The 21,541-nt window shown below is 38.3% G+C and overlaps 2 long non-coding RNA genes and 1 other non-coding gene across 4 annotated transcripts in view; 2 read left to right on the forward strand and 1 right to left on the reverse strand.

Annotated features, from left to right (window-relative positions):
• Positions 1-12,454, forward strand: part of LOC144318250 (uncharacterized) — a 50,605-nt gene extending 38,151 nt beyond the window's left edge. The window contains exons 4-5 of one of the 2 annotated variants that reach the window (XR_013384052.1): positions 846-991; positions 1,544-2,343. This is a non-coding gene — a long non-coding RNA (uncharacterized LOC144318250). Of the gene's footprint in view, positions 1-845; positions 992-1,543; positions 2,344-11,905 lie in introns of those variants that run through there. The other variant, XR_013384053.1, reaches the window with a different exon arrangement.
• LOC144318251 (uncharacterized) overlaps positions 1-21,541 on the reverse strand; it is a 70,887-nt gene that overhangs the window by 42,739 nt on the left and 6,607 nt on the right. The gene's annotated exons all lie outside the window — the stretch shown is intronic.
• Positions 3,316-3,422, forward strand: LOC144319885 (U6 spliceosomal RNA). The gene has a single exon (XR_013385572.1). It is a non-coding gene; the product is annotated as a U6 spliceosomal RNA (small nuclear RNA).

The following is a 21,541-nucleotide window of genomic DNA, read 5'->3' on the forward strand; positions in this document are numbered from 1 at the left end:
TTAAACTGTGCTGCAATTTTGCTTAGTCTCTCTGAAAGAAAAATGTCAGAAGAAACCATTTCTCTATCCATAGTTGTAATCAGAGATCGTCTACCTCCACCCACAAGCTTCTGTTTTTGCTCCTGAAGAAGAAATTAAAGGCAGTAAATCAGAAATATGTTGAATGATCTACTGCATTCTAGATGAGCTACGGACCCTGTACTGGATCCAAGAATCACATTTGCAGCCCGTGAGCCCTGGAAAATCTGTAGGAAGGGATCAGAACAGATAATGGTGCTAAATAATGAACAGGGAAAATAATGAGGAAAGCATCCTTACCCTGATTCCTAGAGGCTGGCTTTAAATTTGTTACAGCACCTCCCCTAGGGTAGTGCATTTCTCTGTCCTGTTTTTGAAGCTCTGGCATTCTTTGCATTTCGAAAAGAATGGAAACATAAGGAATATTTCTGTTGTTCTGCAAGGAATCTAAATCAAAGCTCTGACAAGGGATGTCTGTCCACACGTTTGCTTGGGCTTTCCTAATTCATTCATTATCCTGCTCAAGACCGAAAGATTCCTCCTGAATGACAGAGGCAGCATGTCCATTGGCAAGTATCCCAGACCATTCAAGGGGGAGGATGTAAGTGAAAATCAAAGATCCTGATACAGGGCGCCTTTTATACGAAATGCCGTGATAGGAACACACAGTCAACTTTAAAAATCACGTTTATTTTGATGTGTCCCAGGACGCCCGTAGCTACCACTTATGGCATACCCGCCGTGCTCTAGGCATTACGCTTTACGTACAGCTTCGTATTGATTGTCATACAAGTTCACAAGGTAGGAACTATGAATATTATCTTCAGTTTTACAGATGAGGAAATTACCGAGTAAATCACCTAGAGTCACGCTTCCCTAGGAAAAATGTTGGAGTGATGAGGCGGACTGTGAGGCTGCCTACCTATCTTTGAACCAGTCTTCTGCTGTTAATAACAACAACAACAGAGAATATGTATGTATCCCGAGCTAGATCTAGATTGATAGATCGATAGGTACATAAATACAAGCGTCTACAGTAGGTATGTTAGCACTATAGCCGAGGGAAGCAGGCTGGTTGGAGCGGGGACACTGGTGGGGACGCTAACAGCCCAGCCAGAGTTCAGGGGCCTCCAACACGGGCAACTGCTGCTCAGCCCCCACTGGTGTTTGTCCCATGGAAATGGAAACGCAGGCTGCATGTGGCCAGACTCTTTTTTTTTATTGGCGTTCAATTTGCCAATATATAGCATAACCCCCAGCGCTCATCCCACCAAGTGCCCCCCTCAGTGCCCATCACCCAGGCACCCCAACCCCCCGCCCACCTCCCTTTCCACCACCCCTTGTTCGTTTCCCAGAGTTAGGAGTCTCTCATGTGGCCAGACTCTTATTACTTTCCAAGACAACCCACTAATTCCAATGCTCAGGTGAAGTCTACACATTTTTAAATGTGAGTACAAAAGAGAAATGTGAGAACCAAGAAGAAGTTCTGCCCCAAGCTTTCTTATTGTTTTTCTCTCTCTTTTAGGAATTAATCATTCTCTCCAAAAACTGAAATAATTTCACGAAAGAACCCGACTTCCCTCCAAAAACAATTCCAAGGACAGAAATGAACAAAGAAATAGGAGTGCTAGAATTGGGGGTAGAATTTGAGTGGTAGAGTTTCTGATAGATAAAGCGGAAAGAACAGTTGTATAGACAACATTCAGAGGTAATGCCCAGTTCTGATTTTGGTTTCACATACTGAACTTCTCATAAAAATGGGATGCTTTCTTTTTCTTCCTCAATGTTTGATTTTTTTTACAAATGTTTACAATGTTTGATTTTTTTTTGATTTTTTTATACAACAATCAAAGTAGAACAGAATTCTATTTACTTAATTCAGTAACATTAAAAGAAAACTTGTATGATTTTCTCCTGTGTCATGGTGCAAAGTGGCAAGTTTAATTTAGTTCATCTGAAAGATGGTAATAAGCACACAGCAGAAATGAGTAATTTAGATTTTGAAAGCTCCTGCTATTATAGGCACCCAAGGTATCAAGGATTGAGAGATCTTTAAGACATACACCTCCCACAGCAATGGCCCCTTTCAGACAGCAAGGATGAAGCTGAATTACACTGGAAAGTGTTTATTATTGATTATCTTATTACATTTACTTTTAATGACAGAAGGTCAAATTACATGGCTGTGTACAGAATTACATTTCTATATATAGAAAAAAAGAATCTCCTTGTTTCATCTTAACTGTCTCATTAAAGGAACAATAAAAATCTCTCTTGGGTGGGCAGGATATGGATATGTTTGTTCAAAATGTCCTACTGATTTTCTCAGGCACTGTTAATATTAAATATCAATAAATCATTTTGTTGGAATAGTGGTATTAGACCATTTCCTCATAATTTACTACAGTCATTAACTGACCAAATAAAAGACCCAAAGTTACATGAAAGTGAGCATGATCATAAAAGTAAATTTGAGTGCTCACAGTGGTCTAGCAACACATGTAATGATTTATGAATATGGCTCCTACAATGATATTCGGGGATTTTTTTTTCTCATTTTACAGAGCTGTGAGACTATAAAGCAAACAAACTCAACCGGCATTAATAGCAGCCAATCAGACCTAATGAATTTTGAAATGGAAGCACATATGGATGGAAGTAAAATCTTGTGTTTTGGGAATCTGAATTTTAGGCCCAGACAGGGAACCAGAACCAACACTTGAACTTCCATTTTCCTTCAATCACACACTATACTTCCTGTTATCTACTATTTCTTAATAATGATAATAATGATATTAGACAATAATATATTTAGTTCTTACTATATACCAGGCCTGGTGCTGTGTATATATATGTTTTCTCATTTAATGCACATGACAACTTTGATATAGGGGATGTTATCTTTATGTTATAGGGTAGGAGACTGAGACAAAGAGCTTAAGTGGCTCACCTAATCATAACTAGTAAGGACTAGAACAAAGATATGAAGACACCTTTTTTCACACTAATGCCCTCACCACTCCAGTGCGGCAATACTACTGTTATGCTGCTATTACAGTCTCGTGAATCCAGGACACAAGTGGATTTCTCTGGATGACAAAACGCAGAGAGCTGACTAGGCTGAGCAAGCCACTCAATCACCGGGATGTCGTCTCCTTTGCAAAATGAGAATAACACCTTTGCACTGCCAACTCCATGGGATTATTGTGAAGATGAAATGGGGAAATGTACATAAGAATAATTTGAGCAATAGCGACTGCTAGCAAATATAAATTATTGTCAATATACCATTGGTGTCTGCTCGCTTCGGCAGCACATGTACTAAAATTGGAACGATCCAGAGAAGATTGGCATGGCCCCTGTGCCAGGATGACATGCAAATTAGTGAAGCGTTCCATATATACCATTGGTGAATCCAGTCAATTGTAGGAATATTTATTTTGCAGAGGGCAATCAAAAACATATATTTTCTGAGATGCCTGGGTAGCTCAGCTGGCCAAGTATCTGACTCTTGATTTTGGCTCAGGTCATGATCTCAGGGTCATGAGATCGAGCCCCATGTGGGGCTCTGTGCTCAGGGGAGAGTCTGCTTGAGATTCTCTTCCTCTCTCTCTGTCTAAAATAAATAAATCTTTTTTAAAGACTTTATTTTTCTCTTACTTTTGATTTAACCCAATCTAGAAAACAACAAAAGAGCTAGACAGATGGAAATTGAAATATGAGCATGAGAAGATGATGGCATACAGGAATGGCATAGACATGTGGTAAAAATGGAATTTCTAATCTTCCTACACTGTAATCTAGACCTTTGAATAGACGAACAGTGAAACCTGAGTTTACAGAAAGTTCCCTTACTCTTCATCAGCAACTTTTGGGGCTGGGGAGAAGAGGGTAGAAAGACTGGGAATCCCCCCTATTTAGGATTTCTTATTAGATGAATTCCAGATATAAAATCATGGACAATATGCTCTTCCCTACCAACTTCTGCTGGGAAAAGCAAGGAAGGGGGCTAAAGACCTGGAGGGTTTAGTGATAAGCTTTCCTAATGCAAATCAAGGAAGTGGGTGAGAACCATCTTCAAATAGTAACCTAAATGTCAATTGCTACAATTGTTGTGGGATCATAGACTATTTCAAGCTAAATAAAAATAAGCAATAAACACTAAATCTGACTAAAGCAAATTATGAGATCATTATGTTTAGAACTGTAAAAAGATTCTGCTTAACATAACATGTCCTGGGCTGCATTGCATTGTTCAGTTTGCCCCTGAAGTCTTTATTGACTACATATGTTGTAATTTATTGAGCCTCTTTAATGTACATTCTTTTTAATATCTTTTCCTCTTCTCTAAATGGAGTTAAAGAGTATGTAACAAATTAGGAAAAATGGAAGCCTAACTTTAATGATGAAGGATAGCAGAATGTGCTACCTCAAAATATGCCACTTTGGCATAAGGATTATTTTGAGCTAAAATCAATTGAAAGAAGCAGATGCAAGGAAAGCTCTCTGCCCACCTCCTATTTGTCTAAAAGTAGGACAGAAATTTGTAAAGGTGTCCCCTTTTCCCCTCTTTACCAGAAAGGACAAAAGTTAATCATTGGAGACGATTCTAAGCTTTATCAGCCCAGAGAAGGCATCAAAGAAGTCAGCATAACAAATTTTGCTAAAACTAGCATTTATCTACCCCTCGTTTCCCCATATATTTGTCTTCCCACATTTGCTGCCCCTGAAAGCTGCAAGTCCTTCCCCTTTGTCTTGTCACTTCTGTAAAATCTATCATTATTTTGGTAAGATGTTATATAAGTTTAAATTCCAACCACACCTGTGAATTACTCATCTCTGAGTCCTCCCACACGTATGCATGTGATGCACATGCTAATAAACTTCTGGGTTTTCTTCTTATCTTTATAATGTATCTTTTGTTCATCTAATTTATAGGACCCTAACCAAGGAACCTAAGATGAGTAGAAGAGGAAAATATTTTTTTTCCCTTCCCTACACTGAGAACCACTTAGAAAATTTTTGACTTAAAATATCCCAGAACAATGGCCCCTGTGAATTTGGTTCCGTCCTTCCTTTACAGCCTCACTGCCCCAAACTGCCTCCCCAAATGCACACACTAACACAATTTATATCCCAAACACATCACACTTCCCACTCATGCAAGAACTCCAAGCTCTTTTATACATCCAAACTTTTGTATTTCCAATTTCCACTGTCCAACGTGACATAATGTCTCTTTGTGGAACAACAGAGGTCTGCTCGTCTTTCAAGATGGAGCCTAAGTGACCCTACTTGAACAAAGATTTCCAGAACTCCTAGACACAGTGATCCTCTGTGCTCCTTAACTACTGTGTTCACGTCCCTATTACCCATTTGCCATGTCCTACATGTAGTAGGATGTCCTGTTTGAACCCAGACTGAGTCAGGCTGTGTGTATTACTAGTGGGGTGGTGGCTGCAATTTGCACAAGTATTTTGCATAAGATTTTTTTTAATGCTTTTTGGTTAAAGGACAGGGAAATTTTTGTTTTGTTTGTGTTTTATCTGTTTGTCTCGAGCTCTTGAGAGACATAAATAAAAATAGAAAAACAACAGAGCATATGTTCCTGCTTAATCCTTTGGATAAGTTGTTGGCTTTTTTAGAGAGAGAAAGAATTACAGCTGGAGACATTTTTTTTTTTTTCTGAGAGTCTGTGAGACCCTGTGTCCCTCTGGGCTCTGCTACAGAACACACTATTAACTAAATGTAACTCAAAATTAGATCAAGGGCAATATCCTTACACTGTGGTATAGGGGAGAGGGGTGGCTTAGGGTCACCATCAAAAATGGTGAAGTTCCCATAAGGCATTTCATGAGAACAGGACAGTGTTTTTCCTCCCCTCCTGGGGCTCACCTAATCAGTGTGTCTACTATAAAGTCTCTGAGCTGATGGATCAGTTCATGTTCCAGAAGAAGCACCTTTTGGATATTTCTAGAAATCTCTGGGGATATTTTGCAAGAGGCAGGAAAGTCCTGAGTAAGCAGGTAGGAGAAAGAGCAAGATTGAGAGTCTTTGGGATGCTGGGTTACATATTCTCTAGAGCATTAAAGACCTAGAATACAGCTGGGTAGCTTTTACTGTCAGTACAAATTGCCACTCTCATTGTTTCATTGCGTGCTCATATATCCCTGTAGGCTGTGCTTCTGGTCAGAAATGATGTCTAAATAATCAAATTGGATGCACCTTATCCAACATGTATAATCATTGAATGAAAGAATGAATGGCTACAGATTAAATCAAAGAACACAACTGATTGTTGCTTTGTGCAAGTTTGATTCCCAACCACTTATTTTTCTTTATGTATCAGAATTCTTGTCAAATTACCTAAAGTCATGGAAGAGCCAGGGGAAATTGAGAAAACTGTTCAACTTGAACATCTTACCAAGGCAAAGCAACCCAGTAATCTACCTTTATATTTTGTGGGCCACACAAGTGTTCTCCATTGCTAAACAGCGTTCCAGTCCTACAATAAGAGTAGTATAGTGGAGAAAAGCGCAGCTTTAGAGTCCAATAGCCTAGACTGAACCTTTGGTCTGTCACTCTGAGCTTTGTGTCCTTGGCTAATCACTTGTGCTTTCTATTTAAATTCTGTCATTTGTTTAATAAGGAGAATAATACCTACCTTGGCAGGTTGTAGTGAATATTAAATAGATATCATTAAAGTATCCATAATAATCACTGGCAGGTGATAAGCCTTCATCCAATGTTAGCCACTTAATATGTATTTACTGAACTCTATGTCACTTAGTGAGGTCTTAGCGTGGCCAAAAAGTGCTAACTGCAGCCACTTATTCAGGCTTGAATTATTTCTTATACTGTAGTTTCATTTTTGTAATACCAAGAGTAGGACTGGATGGACATGCTGACTATCAGCAATAGCATGTGTTAACTTTTTTTGGTAGGAAGATGATTTAAAATACCTACCGTGCATTACATCTGCATTCCTGGCCTTGTTAAAAAAAAAAAAAAAAAAAAAGTCAAATGCTTTCTCAAACTTTATCTTTGGCCTTTTGTTTTTCCTTCCATTTTAACTATCAGACCTACTGCTGATAGTTATTGACCTCCTATGGAGATTCTGGTTTCCCGGTGATGCATGTACTCACACAGTTGCCAGGCCATAAATTGACCCATCAGTAGGTGAGAACAACTCATTCCAATCTGACCATTACTCTATTCCAGAGAGCTGTAATTAGAACTCTAACAATGGATATATGAACTCCTAGGGAAAAGGTTACAAAGCAGGGGCACAGAGATGCTTAGGAAGCACATGAAGTCATAATTAAAAATGAGAATTTGTGCTTTAGAAAATGGATATTAAATTGGGAGAATAATTTCTGTCTACTGGCAATCTGCCCATTCCTTCTGCAGGTAGCAGGGGATGCTATTATTTCTCTGATGGATCATGCTTTAGTAATTGCAGTGTCAGTACATTTTAAAACACCTTGCTACGAATCAGACTGAGGTGGCCATGCACTCAGCAGAAGTTACTGCATTCTGAAAAAGTCAGGCACAATAATCACATGCTTTGTAGAGGATTAGGGAGGTGTGAAATCTAGATTTAAATGGAAGCAAAACGAGTGCGCTTAGTTTTGCAAGTGAAATTCCTGTGCTTGTTGGTCACTTGTGTGTATTCCTTTTTCTCTACAGAGCATGAATGCTAGGAGATAGAAGCCAAATTTCCTATTTTGGTATAAGTCATCCTCATTTGCCATATTACTGAAACTATAATTTATCTTCATCAGGTTACATTTACAGTATTATTATCAGTCGCAGGATATAGCAGATTCTCATAATTTTTGGTTTTATCATGAGGCCACGTTGAAAGGGGTCCTAAAAGAACTTGAGAACGTTTGGAGATTTTTGCCTTTTGCTGCACGACTAGTTTTCTTTCTCTCTGATCCCTTATCGTATCATTTCAATGTTTTCAAGACTTCAGTCTTTTGTCATTTCCCTTAGAATAGAGTTGTAAGACAAAACATAGAACATTTAGTGAAATTTGAATTTCAGATAAATAACGAATAATTTTTAGTATAACTATATCCCATTTATTGCAAATGTTGCTTTGTACATATTTGTACTAAAAATTATTTGCTTATTTTTAAATCTGAAATTTAAATTAAACTGAGGTCTTATATTTTTATTTTCTTAATCTGATAAACCTACTTTAGAACAAATATCTCAACCTCACAGCCAAGCTCTAAACAATGCTTCTCCTATATACAGATCTGTACATCTTCTACTTTTTTTTTTTTTGCACCAGTCATATTGGATTTAATTCATTAAATATATTATTTGCTCTCTCAGTGCCATGCCTTTGCACAGCTATTCCCTTTGGCCTAGAAAATCTGTGCTCCCACCACCAACCATCAATATTATTTCTTTGCCTACCCCAACAACTTATATTTGTTCGGGTCTTTGAAAGGTTCACCCGGAAAGCCAATATGAACAGTCTTATCCTTGTTAGGGTTATAGTGGAGGCAATAAATAAAAACCCTGCCCTGATCTCTTGAGTTAGTAGCCAACTGAGAAATAAGATGTAGAAGAAAAACAGAGAAGTAGCAAAATTGACTGAAGAATATGATTATAAATTTGCAGCCAAATGGACTTCCACAGCTATCCCTGGATTGGTCTTAATCCTCCAAATTGTAGGCATTATGGAGAGCAGGCTAGAGTGCCATTCCCAAAGGAGAGAGGAACAGGGCTAAGCTGTGACTCTTCTCCAAAACTGATGAGTCAAACAAGTCACTCTTCCTCCATTGGGACTGAAGAGAAACTAAGAAGCTTCTTTTTAAAACTTTCCTTTTAGGAAAAGGAAGTTGAGTAGAAATTCTCCTCCCGCCATTGTCTTCCCCTTTAAAAAATTGGAAATGAGGAATACATGTTTGTTTTCAGTGCTTTCAGCTTTTTATTCCTTCAACTCCCTGAGTTTATTCATCAAGTTTATGGTCAACTATTGGTATAGCTAGTTTGCCAGCAGGGAGAAGTTAGGATGGTCATGCTACTATGTTAATGAGGACACCTCATTATATCAACCACTCATCCTTTAAAGTCCTGACAGGCAACTGGTGGGCAGATTAGCTTTTGCCTCCCACATGAGGCAGAATGGAACTAACTTCAAAGTCCTTCTGAATCCTAGATAGAAAATCCACTCTTTATTTAGTTTTTCATCTTGAATCACAAATAGATCTATTATCTAAAAACAATCCTAAAGAAGTTCCAAATTTGAATTAAATCCTATTATGAAGAGTATGGATATAAAGGGTACCCCAAAAGTTATATCCCTTTCTCTTTACAAAAGCAAATAAAGTTCAAAATTCTTTAATCCAATTTCTTATTCTATTCAGTCTGACCCAGAGAGATCCCCAATCCAATGGTTCAACAGATTTGGGTTGAATAGACAGCAGCCTGTTTGCTACTGAAAGAGTTTAGTTTCTAAAGCATATTCAGTGTGGAATTAATCCGACCTAAAGCCCCTTGTGTGAAAAAATCGTTCTAATGTTTGGACACAAAAGATTATCACATCAATGCATCTTATAAAATTTAAAAATTCAGGTGCATCTCTAGCCTCCACAGAATGTTATTCCCAGAATCCAGAACTCTGTGCAGTCCAGGCCCATGCTCTTGTTCCTAGAAATGAGAGCAGACACTTGGTGGCTGAGGGAAAGAGGAAAGCTATAAGGAATCTTGATTTTGAGTTTTGCCAGCATGTCTGTTTTTTTTTTTAAGTTTTTATTTAAATTCCAGTTAATTAACATAGTGTAATAGTAGTTTCAGTTGTACAATGTAGTAATTCAACAGTTCCGTACAATACCTTGTATGCATCATCAGCAAGTGTACTTCTTTTTAAAAAATCTTTAAAATTTTTTGTTTCAGATTTGTATGTAAATTCTTCTAGTCAGTTAACATACAGTATAATATTAGTTTCAGAAGTAGAATTTAGTGATTCATCACTTACATTTGACACCCAATGCTCATCACAAGTGCCTTCCTTAATACTTGTCACCCATTTAACCCGTCCTCCCATCCACCTCCCCTCCAGCAACTCTCAGTTTGTTCTGTTAACTATAGTTAATAGTCTGTTTCTTGGTTTGCCTCTCTCTCTCTCTCTCTCTCTTTCTCTCTCTTTTTATTTCCCTTTGCATGTTTGTTTTGTTTCTTAAATTCCACAGATGAGTGACTTGTGCTGTTGATTTTAGCCATCCTGACAGGGGTGAGGTGATACCTCATTTCCCTGATGGTGAGTGATGTTGAGCATCTTTCCATGTGTCTGTTGGTCATCTGGGTGTCTTCTTTGGAAAAATGTCTATTCATGTCTTCTGCCCATTTTTTAATTGGATTATTCATTTTTGGGGTGTTGAGTTCTAGAAGTTCTTAATATATTTGGGCTATAGCTAGTTATCAGATATGCCATTTGCAAATATCTTCTCTCATTCTGTAGGTTGCCTTTTAGTTTTGTTGATTGTTTCCTTTGCTGTGTAGTAGCTTTTTTATTTTGATGGAGTCCCAATGGTCTATTTTTTGCTTTTGTTTCCCTTGTCTCGGGAGACTAGTAAGAGACTGCTATGGCTGACGTCAAAGAGGATGCTGCCTGTGTTCTCCTCTAGTATTTTTATGGTTTCAGGCCTCACATTTAAGTCTTTAATCCATTTTTAAATTTATTTTTGTGTATGGTAGAAGAAAGTGGTCCAGTTTCATTCTTCTGCATGTTGCTGTCCAATTTTTCCAACACCATTTCTTGAAGAGATTGTCTTTTTTCCATTGGATCTTCTTTCTTGCTTTGTCAAAGATTAATTGACCATAGAATTGTGGGTCCATTTCTGTGTTTTCTATTTCATAGAAAACAGAATAGCCTGTTAATTTGTGCCAGTTATCTGAAGGCTACAGCCTGCGCAATTAAAATTCTTAGGAGAAAAACTCCCATAAAGTTATGTGTAGCACCATGTTTGCCATTTGTAGGGAGGAAGGATCCACCTACGTACCATCTCAGCTCTCAAAGAACAGTATTTCAGACATCCCTGCCCCATTTCAAAGACATTAGAACTGGGTACAAGCGGCAGCTTCAGTCATCAGATCTTATTAGACATGTCCTTCTTCCTTGTCTGGCACGTGTAAAACCTCTTTTCCCTTCAAAAATTCCTGGTGTCAAAGACCATGTTATGAGTTTTGTTTAGTGACATAAGTTCTACCCTTTTCTTGTGAGTAGGCCCTTTACTTTTGTTTCATAGTGGTTACTCCCATTGCTTCTTTTGATAAAAGTTTTTTGACACTTGAAAACTCCATATTCTCCATATTTATTTATGTTGGAAAATCACGATGCAGTCTCCTGCATCATAAGTGCTATGGATGCTCCCAGAGCCTGAGCCACGTGGGGCTAGTGAACACCGAGGCACCTGCCATCTGCTCCTCAATACCCCGCCTTTTCCAGGTTCTCTTTAGAGAAGTAACCCCAAAAGCAACTCTCTTTTTCCATTCTTTGTGTTTCATCATCCTTATTGACTCAGAAATAATACAACTATCATGTTCTTTAATTCACCTTGATCTTTTGAAGTTTTCATTTTTCCTTTGTTATTATTCTGCATAGTCCCCGGTTGTTACAATACTTCATGTCACCATCCTCAATAACCAGAGACAAAGACTCCAAATATATAAACTTACGAAGCACTGCTAAGTCTCAGTGCCTTCTCAGCTTAAGCCAAAATCCTCCCTCTCTCGAGCCAATGGAGTAATTTGGTTCTTAAATGCCACATTTTTGTATTTACTTCTAAGATATTTGGCAAAGGCACCAAGATGATGGAGTATAAGTTACTCTGATAAATAACATATTTATTTTCTCCTCTGAGTTTAGAATCCATTAAGAAATTAGGCCTGGACAGATGGATGGATGTCAAAATACCAGCTCAGTTTTAGTTCCAGGAAGCTGACTGGAGAATGTGCGTTGGCTGATGCCGAAGCCCGAGTTCAACCAACTCTTCAGCATTTCCTGCTCTGCCACTGCAAGGCCAGAGCCTCTCTCCTGAACCGGCTCCTCAGGGGAAGCTAGATTATGGTGCGCGAGGCCTTGAGGCTCTTCATTCGAAAGAGAAACCAGAGAGATTGAGCATCCTCACTTCCCTCCTTGCGACTCAGCATTCATTCAGCATTTCCTCACTTGCAGAAGGGAGCGAAGGTGCGGGGAGAAGATAAAAATGAGAGGGTTGAGGAATTAGCGTCCTGCTCTCAACTCTCCTGAGTTCTTGCTTCCCTTTATGAGCTTTACAGCCACCCTTCTTTTCATTCTGTCGGTCTTCTGATAGGTAACGTCCTTGAGGGCAGCGTTGTTTGCCTTCCTTGCCAATATAGCCTTGGCACCTGGCACAGTGGTGGCGCTCAGGGGATATTTGCTGAATAAATACATGTTTACTTGGGCTCACTATTGTGGAATTCTGAGGCAGCACAGTGCTTGATAAACCTGATTGCAGCAATTGGCAATGGTATCACCTGGAGACCCAAACAGAAGGCACCCCTTTCGCTCTCTTTCCGTAGCACAGGAATAACTCGCATGGCTCTGATATTCACCATGTCACTGTCCCTTGTGTGTCCTATTTCTGGCAGTGCAGAGTATCATTGAATAGCCCCAGGGGCCCATCAATCATTTTTTTTCTTCTCCTCCTATGCAGTGGCAGCAGGATAATATTCTAGGTATCTGTCCCCTGAGAGTACTGACTCGTTTCCAGAAACATCACCTCTCATAGAATGCAAGGTTAATGGGGTATCTTCAATTAAAGGACATTGTATAAAGTGTTTATTTCATTTTAGTTTTCCTAAGCTCTATTTTTAATGTAAAGTTGTAACTCAGAAGCTCTCACATTAGTGACCACATTGTCTAAAAATAAGTTTTCTAATAGGCATAAATATTTTTAAGGGAAATGGTATTGATCACAAAGCCTAACTGTTCAAATTTCATGTGTCTGTGCTGGCATCAACGACATATGGGAATAGACTTGAATAATGAGGCTGACCTAGTACAGAACTCCTCATATCCTTTCAAAGGACTGGAAGTGAACTCTCTTCAGTAGAAAAATTAAATAGATGAAACATAAAATCAGTTGGAGGCCATTCACTTTATCCTGTCTGGCAGCTGGTGTGATATGATTGAGGTTAAGTGAGGAATGGACTGTCCTGGATAAAATTACTGTCCCTTATAAAATCATCACTAATGTATACCAGACATGATGTTTCACACTTTATATATGCTACACATGATCTTAATTATCCATTATAACCTATGAAACAGGCACTATTATTCTTATCATCCAGATGAGAAAACTGAAGACTGATGTGCCCAAGGTTACAAAGTAGGTATCATGCATCAGGACTAGAATACAGATATGTCTGTTTCTAGAAGCCGTGTTCATTACCGATAAGCTGTGATGCTTATTCAACACACTCCAAAGGGGACAAGAAGTATAGACAGTGTGAACTGGCTCTAGGGTTTTGGGCAAACAGCCAAAAGAAGTGTCCCCAAAAGTTTATACATTATGCTGGCCAGCTCACCTGGGAGGGGTGACTTCCACCAGAAATAATGCTTATGCAACAGCTTTAAGGTTTCCCCTGCCATGCGACCCTCGAGGTAGAGTCTAATACTAAAGGGACTTGTCAGGATTGGATGAAAGAGAGCCAAAAGTTCGAGGTGGAAATAATACAAATGAAACTGTCTACCTGGTAGCAGATGGGCAGGGTAGGGGGCTTCCGCTTCAGAGCACGGCCTGATCCTGGGCGCCTTCCTTGGTGACCCAGCGGCTCTCTGACAGCTGGGAGCCTTGAGCAGGGTCAGCTGATTTGAGAGGCTGTTGAATTGAAAATATCAACAATGGCTTTGAGGTCCCACCCTAAGTCTTCTGCTGCCGGAGTCGTGTACACACTACCTCAGCAACAGCACATCTGATTTCCATGACATGAAAGTCATCCTTTTTTACTTCTTCTTCTTCTTCTTCTTTTTTTTTTTTTTTTTTTTTTTTTTTTATATTTCTTAGCACTTGAGGAAGTTTGAAGCACACAAAACCATGCCTGTGGTTTTTAAATAGTTTTGCCAAGTTTCTCTTTTAAGCCGGAGTAAAAATTGAGTTACTTACATCGCCATAAAGGACAGGCTGGAATCAGGTAAAGGCCTTCGACAATGACATCACGTAAGACTGTACACCGAGCAGAGGGGCCTTGGCCTCAGGTTCTGATCCCAGGGTCCTGGGATCAAGCTCCACATGCGGAGTTTGCTTGTCTCCCTCTCTCTCTGCCCCTCCCCCTGTTTGTGTGCTTGCTCTCTCTCTGTCAAATAAATAAATAATAAAATATTTTTTAAAAAGATTATAAACCAACCAGAGATTTATCCAAAGGAGGTATTGTGATGGCAAATGTTTGGATTTATTTTATTCAACGGATGGCTTCTGACAGGATGTTTTTTTTAATCATCTTTATAGCATTAGAGTTAAGACAGGCATTGGTATAGCTTTTGATAAAATTTAGAAATATTTTGTATGGTGTCTTGGGAAGTGGTCATGTAGCTTTTTAAATATGGAAAGCCTTGTTTGTTGAGAAGATAACCAGTTTCTCTAACAGCCATTTTTTTTTTTTTTAAGTTTGGTCTCATCACTACAAAGTTCCTTATACTAATTAAAAACATGCCCATTATAATTTAGAATAATGAAACTGAAAAAGACTTTAAAATCCATTTGGCAGAAACCCTATTTTTATAATAAGTTCATTGATTCATTCTCCAAAAAAGTATCCACCACGTGTCTGATATTGTTTCTGATGCTGGGAATATAGGAATGAATCCCTAACCTGTGGCGCACACTCCTATTAAATTGAATTGTTCACAGTCACATAATATTGAAGAGAAGTGAAAGACTTCCACTGCCCTGTACTATATATGTTACTCCCTTCAGATTACACTCTTTTTCTTCATTCTCCAGCTATATTTTACTAGCCACCAAGACATGCCACCATGACTGTTTAAAGTCATCCATATTTTCCAAGTCAGTCTCTTGTATGTCCTCAGGGTTATTTTAATAATTCTGAAATAGTATGTTTTATCCTATCTCTATTGACAAATTTATCTTTTCTAGTAGACTCTCAAGTCCTCAGTTACCACAATTTATTCATGTTGAAAACTCTGCATTTTTATGGGTGTTTTAATTGAGTGAATTAATGAATTGCTGGGTATTATTTTTTTATATTCATCCAATAAATATCTACTAAGTGTCTATTATTTGCCAGTCACTATACTAGCTCCACTAGGAGATCATTAATTAAAAAAGACACAAAGCTTATATTCTGGAGCTGAAAATGAGACAATGGGCCATAAATTTAGTAAGTAAATTAAACATTAAGTGGGAAAGTAATAAATTCCATGGAAAAAATAAATCAATAAATGTTTTCAGGCAAGCTGGGGTAGAGAAGGCAACTTTAATTTTAATGGAACAGTCAAGTATGTCTCGATGTAAAAGTGACATTTGAAGAATGAGTTGAGGAAGATGAGTATATGAGCCATATAGATATTGAGGGGATAAGATTCCAGCAGAGGGAGTAGCCACTGCAAAGATCTTCAGGAAAGAGTGCGCCTAGTGAGTACCAGGGTCACTGAGGCCCTGGAGAAGTGGTAGGAGATAAAGGCAGAGAGGTGACTGAGGGCATAGATTTACTAGAGCTTCATGATCATTGTAAGGACATCAGCTCTTACTCTGAGAAATTGGGGAGCCCTACCAGTATTTTGAGAGGGGGCATGATGGGCTTTGACTTAGAGTTTAACAGTTTTTCTCTGAATATTCTATTGAGTTCAGTCTACAGGATGGCACAGGGAGATGGAAAAGAGACCAATTAAGAGGTCTCTTTTCTGTAAGAATCTGGTTAAAAAAAAAAAAAAGTGACAGTGTGAGGGAGTGTACAAGGTCCTATGAAGTATTTGAGTTTGTGGTATATTAGAGGCAAAGTCAATAGTGTAAGCTATTCAGGAGGACATGTAATATAGAGGCATCAAGGATGATTTTAGGATTTTAGGCTTGAATGTCTGAAAGAATGGCGTTGCCACCAACTATAATTTGGAATGTGATCAATGGGAACAGATACTGTAGGAGGATGAAGAAGCAGTAATTTTGGACATAAGCCTGAGATATTTATTTGGCATCCAAGTGGAGATATTATGCAGGCAGTTGGATTTATAGGGAGAAGCTTGAGAGAAAGAGTGGTAAAGGAGGAGATGGTCCTGGTTGTCTGTGTTGCAGGGTGTGTATGTGTGTGTGTGTGTGTGTGTGTGTGTGTGTGTGTAGTATCAGGAAATAGGTAACGTTAAAAGCCATAAGACGAGATGAAATTACCAAGGGGCAAAGTCTAAGCTGGAGATAAAAGAAAGAAAAGAATAAAGCTTCATATTGTGGTGTTAAAAAAAGAGAAGAAAGTGTGAAATGGTTATTTAGGAGAATGAGGACAGTGAATAGAGAAAGAAAATCCAGTATGATTTCCAAGAAGCATTAAGGACACCTCTAAAGTTCATGGTCATAAATCTAAAGACCAGTTAGTATGGGTTATGTTTCCCTCCAGCCATGTTCAGTTGTGTGAAGACAGGTAAAGTTCAAGTGGAAGGTGGGTTTAACATTTTAGACAATATTAAATATACCCCGCATGAACTGTAGCTATTTGGGAAAATATATTGGTGATTAGCATCAGGCTTTTGTTTCGGGAGAGAAGTCTGTATGTGTCCAGAATATTGGTTAGTGTTTTGTATGTACTTGGTTAATCCAATAGATTAAAAGGATATAATTAAATATGCACATAGGAAAAAAAGCACTCTGCATAAAAAATTATCAAGTTTTTATAATAGAGAGAGTAGGAATGAAGGTGCCATTAAAGGAATAAATCAGCAACATAGCAGGAACCCAAAGTCTGAGGAAGAATATCGCTAAGAAGAACTTTCTGGTGGTCAGACAGCCAAGGAGCTTGTATGAGCAAAAGTGACTAGTTTCTATAATAACTTTTCAATGTTTTAGGGTTATAAAATCAAGTTACTCTGAACATTCAATAGGTACTGTCATGCACACAAAACCCGAGTGAATATGGGGAAAGTCGGGCATAAGAGAAGACAAAGTGAGGCAAGAGTCAAGTTCAAGAGAAGCAAGAACTTGAAGTAAGGACTATCAGGGAAGACCTAAACACACAGGACGTGCAGAAAAGTAGGACATTAGACATGACATAGAGTTTGTGAGTTTGGGTCAATTTTTTTTTATTAAATTTTAAACAATAGCAATATATCAACTGATATTTGAGTTAAATAATGATAATAGCTACCATTTCTTGAATGCCTACTCTGTGCCATACATACCTCCAGTTATACCTACTATGAATAAAACTTTCCTTAATACAAAGCCTTGAAAAAAAAAGTATTATTAAATTTCATGATACAAAACATCTGCTTATTTATACTTTTTAAAATTGACATGTGCAAGGCATTTGATATTATCTATCAATTTTACGATACTAGCATTACATTTCTTTTTTTTTAATTTTTTTAAATTTATTTGTGATAGTCACACAGAGAGAGAGAGAGAGAGAATGAGGCAGAGACACAGGCAGAGGGAGAAGCAGGCTCCATGCACCGGGAGCCCGACGTGGGATTCGATCCCAGGTCTCCAGGATCGCGCCCTGGGCCAAAGGCAGGCGCCAAACCGCTGCGCCACCCAGGGATCCCTAGCATTACATTTCTGCCTCATCTTATGTTTGATATTATCTCAAAATTGAAGAAATGTGACAATATCGTCTTTAAATGACTGATGAAACTAAAGTTCGGAAAGGTTAATTAATGTCTCTAATTTCCCATTGACGACTGAGCCAAGGATTCAAGATGTAGGTCTCTAGGACTCCAAACCTCTAATACCTCATGTAAATTCTAGGTTATTTTCCCACTATTTCAGAACCAGTCCTTATTCAGCCTAGCAAGCTAAATTCTATTTGCATATCCAGGAATACATGTTCATGTCACGAAAACAAAACATTTTCCCATAGCAACAGTTCATCACACTAAAAAAATAATTGTCAGTAGTGGTTCAGAAAGCATTTGGTGGTAGAGACAAAAACAAGTAAAATAACTCTCTGATTTATCAACAAAAGGAGGGGTTCACAAAGGATAAGATAAATTCTTAAGGGTAGAAAGAAATCTTGTTTTCTTAAGTAGAGAAATGAAAAAAAAAAAAATCAACCAGAAGTAAGAGGTACATTTGAAACTCAAGAGTGAAACAATCAGTTGTCAAAAACAAATGATTCAACCAAAGTGATTATTTCATGGGGTAGAACAAATCTTTATAAAACCATCAGTCTACTATCAAGCCATTTATCGGGTAACCCCAGCTACCTTTCAAGATGTCCTTGTATGGATCTAAGCTACTCCCACCAGTCTTAGGTTTTCCCAAACCGCACTATGTATTTTGGGGCCTCGGCTTATGGCCCAGAACTCATGGCCCAGATCTGAAGCTGTGGCTGAAAAGGCCAAGAATCTACGAAACCTGGTGTTGGGTGTTAGGTGGGAGATGAAGAAGGAAGGAAGACGAGTAAGTCACAAGACAGGGAGAATTCTGAACAGATCTATGCATCTATATAGATGTGTGTGTGCATGTGCGTGTGTAATAAATTCCAGCAGTCAGGCAGGGGTAGGAAGTAACAAGTAAGACAATTAGAGCCACTGGGGAAGAGCTCTCCTGGAAATACGATGCCCAGGAAATAAGCAAAATGGTTAGTGGGATAAGTTCCTAGGATACAAATTCAAGACTGTCAAAAATAAAGAGATTCATGTCAGAACAATGGAAAATGATGCATAAAGTTAACAGATTTTTGAAGCCGTTTGCATTCTACCTTTTTTGCTACCACGAGCTTTCTCTGTTATAGCGGTCAACATTAGAAACCACTGAGCGCCTCCGTGACTCTATGCCGTAGACGCTCTACTGTTAAAACTTTGCTTTTCTACCCATAGTTCAACAACTGTTGTCTAAAATGACTCAGCACTTCAATAGCTTCCTCCCAAATCACTGGCAAGGCTACCTGGATTCCTTACACTTGAATGCAATGAGTAGACTTTTAATTTGACTGCTTTTTTACAGTCTTTCAGCTTTTACCTTCTGTTCATATCCCTTATCCATTTATCTAGTGGGTTGTCTTTTACTTCCTGATTTGTAGATTTTTTTAAAAAGTACTGGATACTAATCTTTTACTGTGACATGCATGGTAAATATCTTCTCCCAGTGTATGGTTTTTCTTAAGTCTGTGTATAGGATCAATTTATCAATACTTTCCTTTGTGGTTTGTTACCTTTCTTTTGACCTCCTTTAAGAAATCCTTTTTGGGATGCCTGGGTGGCTCAGTGAATTAAATGTCTGCCTTCAGCTCAGATCATGATCTCGAGGTCCTGGGATCAGGTCCCTGCTGAACAGGGAGTCTGCTTCTTCCTCTCTCTCTCTTTCTCTTTCTCTCTCTCCTCTCTCTCTCATGCATTTGCTCTCTCTCACTCTCAAATAAATAAGTAAAATATTAAAAAAAATCCTTTTCCACCACTATATAGTCTGCTACATTCTCTTTCAAAAGTTTTAAAGTTTTGCTTATCATGTCTTTTTATTTAATCAATCTGGAATTTACCTTTGTATATAGTGTGAGGTAGGGTAACAATGATATTTTTTTTTATATGTAAGCCAATTGTTTTAGTACAAGCTAGTTATATTTCACCATTTCTCACTGCTTTCTAATGTTATCTATTTACAAAGCCTATGTATGCATGAGTCCATTTTGCCTTCTGTACTATGATTAACTTTTTCCTGACTTTCAAAGCCCTAGGTAATCAAAACATGTAGCCCTCAGGTATATGCCCTAAAGACAATGAAAGCACTAAACCTACATTATCAGGAAACCTTAGAGTCTGAAAGTAATATATGTTTTAAATAATCTGATAAATAATTTTATAGATTAAAAAAAAAAACACAAGCACAGAGAAGCTAAATGAGTTGCCCAGGGTGATTCAGCCAGTCTAGTGTTTAAGCTCCTTCTAGAATTATGTTTACTCCATATCTACTGCCCCGAATTGTCCACAGAACCAGTGCTTGGCACATATTAGATTGAATTACTATTTGAATCAAATGACAGCATCAAATTAAATCAAATGGGATAAATGTGACTTGCTTGGTGCCCACCGTGTGTTGGACACTATGCTAATACTCCCCTAAAACCAGTGACTGGCCCTTGAATTTTGGCCCATGAGTTCCAGTTTGTGTGCTCTTTTGTCTGCCTCTGGGCCATGACTGATAAGTATGAGAATAATTGTAGTCTAATAAGAAGGTTCGATTCAGACTTGATTCCTACATTGCTGTACTGCAATTTTCTCCAACATGCAGAAGAGAGATTTTTGGAAAACCCCTGAATTACATGTATATTATATAAGAATTGTGGAGATAGAATTTCTCTTTAGAAATTCTGTTACCCATGTCTCTTGCTTCCATTTACTTATTCCACAAACATATGTTAAGAACCCCCCAATGGCTTCTATGGTCATCATTAGTAACATTCCTGTCAAAAGAGTCTTACGTCTACTTGTGGAATTAGGATCTAAACATACATTTGTAATTCCAATGTAGTAACTGTTATAGCATGGATAACAACAACAAATTGTAGAAAAGTAGAGAAAAAGATCGGAAATGATCACTGTAAGGGCACCTGGGTGACTCAGTTGGTTTAGCATCTGCTTTGGCTAAGGTCATGATCCCCAGGTCCTGGGTTTGAGTCCCATGTTGGACTCCCTGTTCATTGGGGAACCTGCTTCTCCTTCTCCCTCTGCTGCTCCCCTTGCCTATACTTACTTGCGTGTTCTCTCTCTCTCTCTCTGTCAAATAAATAAATATTTTTTTTAAAAGAAATGATCACTCTACCTGGTGGAGTCCAGGAAAGCCTCATGAGTAGGAGTATATACCTGAACTAAAAAAAAAGTAGAGGAAGGGAAATATGTATTTGTGCCTAGATGTCAATGTTGAAATAGAACATTATGACACAAAATTTTATTAAAGAATGTCGATACTTTGTGTTAGTTGGTGATTATCTAACTTTTCTTCCCAAGATCTCACATTGTGATCAATATTGCTTAATATTTGTTATGCAGTTTTCTATAGTCAGTATGAAGGCCTAGGGAATACAGGTATAGACACTGTAGATTGGATTACTGCTTTCAGAGGTACGGTATCCATATACTTTAGCTTCGAGTACACTTTGAGATTGCAAAGAAACACTATTAATAATTACAGGGTGGCAGCAGATATAAATCAGGATTTCCCTGAGCTAACTGGGATTAGTCACCATATATAAAGGAAAACATCAGTGTGCAATGCGACTGTACAACAGAGTTCCTAACCTTGTTTAAGGTGTCATAGAAGGTTGTGCAAATGAAACTTCTCCATAGAATCAGGGTAGGCTTTATCAGGATGCA

This window comes from Canis aureus, chromosome 8, assembly GCF_053574225.1.
Source record: "Canis aureus isolate CA01 chromosome 8, VMU_Caureus_v.1.0, whole genome shotgun sequence".
NCBI classification, from domain to species: domain Eukaryota; kingdom Metazoa; phylum Chordata; class Mammalia; order Carnivora; family Canidae; genus Canis; species Canis aureus.